The 6547-nt window shown below is 50.8% G+C and overlaps 1 protein-coding gene across 5 annotated transcripts in view; it reads right to left on the minus strand.

The window, feature by feature from the left end:
- The window catches only part of COL14A1 (collagen type XIV alpha 1 chain), a 213351-nt gene extending 209166 nt beyond the window's left edge, over positions 1-4185 (minus strand). The window contains exon 1 of one of the 5 annotated variants that reach the window (XM_045453805.1): positions 4078-4185. The gene's annotated coding sequence lies outside the window, so the exon portion shown is untranslated. Of the gene's footprint in view, positions 1-3468; positions 3581-3859 lie in introns of those variants that run through there. The other 4 variants (XM_045453809.1, XM_045453810.1, XM_045453808.1 and 1 more) reach the window with 4 other exon arrangements.
- Positions 4186-6547: the final 2362 nt, after the last annotated feature.

Genomic DNA, 6547 nt, shown 5'->3' on the forward strand with positions numbered 1-6547 from the left:
TCCTGACTTAGACCCTCAACTCTCAGAAATTCCCATGGCCTTTCTAGTCACCACCCTCTCAAAAATGGAGAAGAGAAAGAGAGAAGGGGGAAAGTGGGAAGAAGGGAGAATAAGGGATGAGAGCAGCCATTTTTGTCTTTCAGGCTCTGTACTGGATCATAGATCTTGACCCTCCAGTGTGGCTATTGTTATCCCTGTTTTCTAGATGACGAAAATAAAGCTCAGAGAGGTTAAGAAACATGGACAGGGGCACAGAGGAGCAAGTTCCATCCCCTGTTTCAGCTACTAGACTGTATGGCCTCAGTTGACATCGTCCATGTCATTCACACACCCCTCCCCAACCCCATCAAAGAAGCTGATGGAGAATATATCCAGTGGGATCTGGGTACAAATCTTTTTTTTTTTTTTTTAATTTTTAGAGATTGAGAGAGAGACAGAGACAGAGAGCAAGCCAGGGACAGGGGAGAGGGAAAGGGAGAGAGAGAGAGAGAGAATATCTCAAACAGGACTCATGCCCAGCATGAAGCCCCATGCAGGGCTCAATCCCACAACCTTAGGAATATGACCCTAGCCAAAATCAAGAGCCTGACACTCAACCAGCTGAGCCACCCAGACATTCCCATTCAAATCTTATACAGACTTTCCTTAACCGTGTGTCTGTTTTGTGACCCCAGGCAAGGTAGTTCTATCCTGGGAGCTCAGTGATGTGAACTCTAAAAGAAGAATAATATTTACTTCTGCAAGTATTTGAGAGACTTAAATGTGTTTCTGGAAGACAAAAAGGCAGGTATTCAATAGGTATTCAAAAAAAAAAATGCCAGTACTTCTCTCTCTCTCTCTCTCTCTCTCTCACACACACACACACACACACACACACACACACACACACACACACTCACCACCTCTGCTAGAACAGGTCGGTCTCCACTCAAGGCTTATTGTATATAGAAGAGTAACTGGATCCCTGCCACTTTGTATTTAGTTATAGAAGAAGCAAGAAGAGATTGTTTTCCGAACACCCAGCACTATCAAGGGCAAAACTGCCAAGGAGGAAGTTTGTTTTTGTCATTTTCCTTTAAGCTCTCCACTCCCCACCCTGGACTCCAGCTGTCTCCTCTGTACCTTGGGGGCACCATCTAGTGTCTCATTTAACAACCTTGTTCTATATAAACTGTATTCATCTCAGATAATTTGTTAGCTCAGGTACTCAAATAATACCACCTCAGCCTGCGGCAATTCAGGAAGGCCTTTGTCCTTTAAAGGAATCTTGGGTTACACACAACAGGCCAGGAAAACGGCAGTCATTTGGCTGAGTTTGGATAAAAATGACGGCAAATGTGGCTCTGGAGTCACATAACTGCTAAAATTGTCTGTCAGCTTAAAACAGGCAAAAGATTTTTGTGCTTTACTAGGTGACATTAGGAAGTATTTAAGAGCCAAAGGGCACACACCCCAAGGATTTTTTTTTTTTTTTTGGTGTGTGGGCTGGGGCTTGACCTAGTGCCCCTTAAGTCATACCACTTTGCTCAGCCCATTCTTCAGGCAGCCCTGGCTGATCCGGAAAACCAAGACGCGCATGTGGAAGGCCCCAAGAGTTCTCCGAAATCCTCAGCTGGACCGTTAGCAGCAGGAAAAGGGCCAAAGGGCTCCTCCCATCAATCCTGAAGCCTGGGACCTGCCCAAAATTGTTCCAGGAATTCTGATGGGTTCCAAGAAAGCCTTCTCGGGGATTTACTGAGAGGCCTCACCAGTGTGGCTCCCGTCCTTCCAAAGGGACCCCCAGGAGGCCAGGGCTGCAGTGGAGGCTCAGGTCCATCCTGGCACAAGCCTCTCCAGGCAGAAGGAGAGATGCCCAGTGTTTAGTGAGTGTGTATATTGTACATAGATAAACCTTGAAAACATTTTGCCAGGTGAAAGAAGCCAGTCACAAGGACCCCATGCATATCGTATGCCTCCATTTACATGAAATGTCAACAGAAAGTACAGGTCAGTGGTTGCCAGGGGCTGAGGGGTGGGGAATGGTCAGATTGAGAAGAAATGGGAAGTTCCTGCTAAGAAGTATGGAATATGATAAGTATGATAAAAATGTTCTAAAATTGATTGTGGGGATGGCTGCACCACTCTGTGAATATACTCTCTGAATATAAAAACCATGGAATTGTATACTTGTATAGTATAGGAATTAATATCTCAATAAAGCTGTTTAAAAAAAAAATCCTGAAGCCTATTACAGTAACCAAGCCATTAGGGCCAGATTCAGAGCAAATCCATCCAAGTTGCTCTTTTGGAATAAGCAAAAGTCCAAATGTTATCCCTTCATTCAGTCACTCCTTCATTCACTCATTCTACATTTACCAGTGAGTTCTCTGTGTGCACAACTGGACCACCTTATCAGAAACAGAACACCAATTTTCCTAATGGCACCCAGCACGAGTCTGCTTGCTGGATTTGAATACAACCCCTTTGTCACAGGCTGAAACTAGGAAGTGCCCTCCTAAGCCCTTCCTAGGTGAGGGGCCCCAAAGTCTTTAAAGGAGAGTTTCAGGAACATCTGTTTGCATTTTTGCCACCAAGTCTTATCCCATTATCTTTCTCTGTTCCTCCCTCTCCCTGTTCCTCCCCCTTCAGCCTCTGCCCAGCAGACTCTCTAAAACTTCCAGAAGGGAGTCCAAAACTTCCAGAGGGAATGAGGCTTTCAGTAGCAGCTCCAGAAGCAGTTTTCAGGGGGGAAATCCTGGCCCCCGGTGAGAGCTGCACACGGGCTCAATTTGGGCATCTTCCCTAAAGACAAGTGCAAAACCTGGGCCTACGTAGGAAGGGAGACCCCCAGTCAACCCTGAGCTCGTGTGCCGCAGGGCGTGCTTCACACAGAGGACCCAAGAACCCACTACCACAGTCCGAGTGCCTCTAGTCCTGGACTTGCGGGCGGCGTCCAGACTCGCCTAGGACAGAAGGCACTCCTGTGGCCCCACGCTGGTTCCTCCTGGCCCTTCCCTAACCCTGCCCTGCCGGTGCGCGCAGCACGCCAAAGCCCAGCTCTCCTGGATGCATCCCTGCCCGGGCGCAGCGTGCGTACCCGGAGGCTTCAAGCAGGAAGGGGTGCAGAGGGATAAACCCGGAGGAGATGAGGGGCGGAAAAGCCAGGGCGGAGAAGACCCTCCGACACCACAGCCTGGCGGTGCGTGTCAAAGCCGCAACCTCCTGCGAGAAAAAAGCCCGCAGCATCCGGGTTTCCTGACGCAGACACAGAAGAGCAGCTACCGCCAACGTTCTCCATCTATGCGCTCTTTTTGCTCCTCTTTGCGTCTAGCGCCTGACCCCAGCGCTGATCTGTGCTGGGTAAATTTGGTCTCCCATGATCTCTATCGACTGCTCTTCCAAGAGCCCCCAAATACAATCTAAATAAAAAGAGCGTGCTGTCTATTTATATACAGCCCTCCAAGACAAATTCCTAAACCCCTTTCTCACCAGACTGTAGCCTTGACTAAGCCGCTTCCACTTGGAAATGCTGGAATTGCCCGTGTCTCCAAGCCAAAACCTCTTCTTGCCGCCGCGCGCTCAAGGCACCCACGTACAGGGCAAAGTTCCCGGGAACAACACAAGGCATCACACTGGCTTTGCATTCGCAGCACGTAGCACCTCCAAACTCCCTGCCCAGCGAACCCCGCTAGGAGGCATCTGGGTGCACCAGCCCATCCCACCCCAGAGGTCCCCGGCCATCCGGGGAGCCCGCTCTGATAAGGTCCATGGAATTGCGCTGCGTCTGCAGGTGGCTCACCCCCTCTCTCCACTTTTCCTTCCTCACGAATAGATTTTTCAAGGCCGACCCGAAGTAGGGCAGAGAAACATTAGAACTGACCTGTGCAGGGGAATGTTCTAGCCCAGGTTGGGGACCTCTCGATGCCTAGGTAGGATCCAAGTTCCGCCGAGAGTTGGTTCTTGGCGGCGCACTGCTCTCACTCGCTTCCCGCCTTGTGCCCCTTTTAATTAGCCTCTCGCTCTCCCTTTCCCTCTTCCCTACTCCCTCTCCCCCTCTCCCTCTCCCACTCCAGCTCCCACTCGGCAACCCGGAGCTACCTCCTCTCCGGCGCTTCCCTCCTGCCAGGCGCCCAGGATCAGATAAGAGGAAAGGAAGGCCAACGGGCGGCCAATTATAGAGCGGAAGGTGGCCGCGGGGGCGGAGGTTGGGGAGGTGGGAGGCAGGCCTAAGTCTCAAACGCCCCCTACCTTATCTCCTCCTCCTCTCCCCACCCCCTCCCCACTAGAGGAGCCCGCCCGCGCGCCTCCCCTGCGCCTCCCCTGCGCCGCCCCTGACCTGGCTGCGGCCCCAGGTGCGCGCCGCAGCCGGGTGTCGTGAGCCCCCTCGGACCGTGGCTAGTGTGGGGCTGCTGAGCCAGGCCCTGCGGCCGCTTTGCGAGGTGTGGCACCCCCTCCAGGACTCAGCTACTGTGCGCCCACTACCCGTCCCCCAAACCCGGCTTGTCTTCCCGCGTCAAGGACTTTGAGCTTGGGAGCGCGCACCCACTGAGCGCGGAAGGTACCCTTCCTCCCCTCTTCTCGCTTCCTTGTCCGAACCGGGGGCTGCCAACGCAGCGACGTTCAAATTGTGACGTGCAGGAGAATCATCTGAGGGTGTTGAAAGGGATGTTTTTGTAGGCTTATGAGGACGAATGTCGGCGGTGTCCACAGCTGCAACTTCCCGAACTGCAGATTCCCACTCGCAAAGATCCTGTTTCAACAGGTCTGGGCTGAGGCCGGGACTCTGCATTTCTCAAACGCCCTGGTGGTTCTGATGCATGCAGACCACCCTGTGAGGGTCTCTACCCTTAGATATGAAGACCCGGTGTCCAGTGTCAAGGGACTGGGGCTGCGCAGTCACCCTCTGGGCCCCCTAAAAAAGTCATCATCGTTACCCATTTTTGAACCGTGCACAAGTCCCCTTCGGCGTTCTTTACATTCCAGCTTGTGTGCACACAAACGTTGGGGAGGGAGTTACAGAAACAATTTAGCAAGAACTCATTTGTGCAGGAAAAAGCTCTCTCACGTTGGAAAACAGCTAACGGCTCATGATAGAAGAGAAAGGGCAAGCGGTCTTCTTAACCTGCTTCCCACAAGCCCAGCTGAGAATACAGAAAGAGGGGCGTTTGAAACCTTTAGAGGGAGGTCCCTTGGACATTCTAACCGGCCCAAACGCTGTCAGCCACCAACTCCCCTTTCCCCGATTTTGCGTGCTGTTTTATCTCCTTGTCAGTGCTCTGAACTTCCTCGCTGGTCCTGCGCACCGACGCTCTGCCTCCATTGGTCCCTTTTCAAATTGGCCTTGGCTCTGCCACAGGGCGGGGCCCAAGCTAGGCGCGGTTTTGCAAACTGGGCTTCACTTCTCGGGGGTCAGGCAGCGGGTGCAACTTTGAAGGAGGCCGACCGCGTCCGAGCGCTCCAGATAGACTGCAAGGGTGCGAGCGCCACCTGGTGGTTCCGCCTGGGGGTTTGGGAGAGGGCGGGAACTGCAAAGATAGCCATCCACCCGAGATTGCCTTGAGATCAGAATTCCTGAAATGCAAAATTTACTCCTGGAGACAGCTACCACTTTGGTTGCTCCTCTGCCCCACCTCCCCATGCAAGTGCCGGTTCCCTCTTTTCACTAATAAAATCTCTTTTGTAAAATTTAAGTATAGCTGACTCACAATATTACATTAGTTTCAGGTGTACAACATAGTGATTTAGCTTATGCTAAGCTCACCCCAGGTGTCGCTACCATCTGTCACCATGCAATGCGATTACAGTATCATTGACTATATTCCCTATGCCGTGCCTTTCATCCCTGGGACTTATTCATTCCATACCTGGAAACCGCTATTTCCCACTCCCCTTCACCCATTTTGCCCATCCCTCTACCCCCTCCACTCTGGCAACCAACAATGTGTTCTCTGTGTTTATGGGCCTGTTTCTGCTTCATTTTGTTTTTCAAATTCCACACATAAGTGAAATCATATGGCATTTGTCTTTCTCTGACTTATTTCACTTAGTATAATACCCTCTCAGTCCATCCATATTGTCACAATGGCAGGATCTCGTTCTTGTTTACGGCTGAGTAATATTCCAGTGTGTGTGTGTGTGTGTGTGTGTGTGTGTGACACTTTCTTCATCCATTCATCTATCAGTGGACACTTAATTTGCTTCTATAACTTGGCTTTTGTAAGTAATGCTGCAGTAAACGTAGGAGTACACATATCTTTTTGAATTCGTGTTTTTATTTTCTTTGGGTAAATACCCAGTGGTGGAATTACTGGATTGTATGATATCTTTTTTATGTTTGTTTATTTTTGAGAGAGACAGAGACGGAGCGTGAGCAGGGGAGGTGCAGAGAGAGAGGGACATCCAGAATCTGAAGCAGGCTCCAGGCTCTGAGCTGTCAGCACAAAGCCCGACGCTTGGTTCAAACTCAAGAGCCTTGGGATCATGATTGTATGATATTTCTGTTTTTAAATAAAGTCTATTCATGTTGGGGTGCCTGGGGGGCTCAGTTGGTTGAGCGTCCAACTTCGGC

This window comes from Leopardus geoffroyi, chromosome C3, assembly GCF_018350155.1.
Source record: "Leopardus geoffroyi isolate Oge1 chromosome C3, O.geoffroyi_Oge1_pat1.0, whole genome shotgun sequence".
Lineage (NCBI taxonomy): Eukaryota > Metazoa > Chordata > Mammalia > Carnivora > Felidae > Leopardus > Leopardus geoffroyi.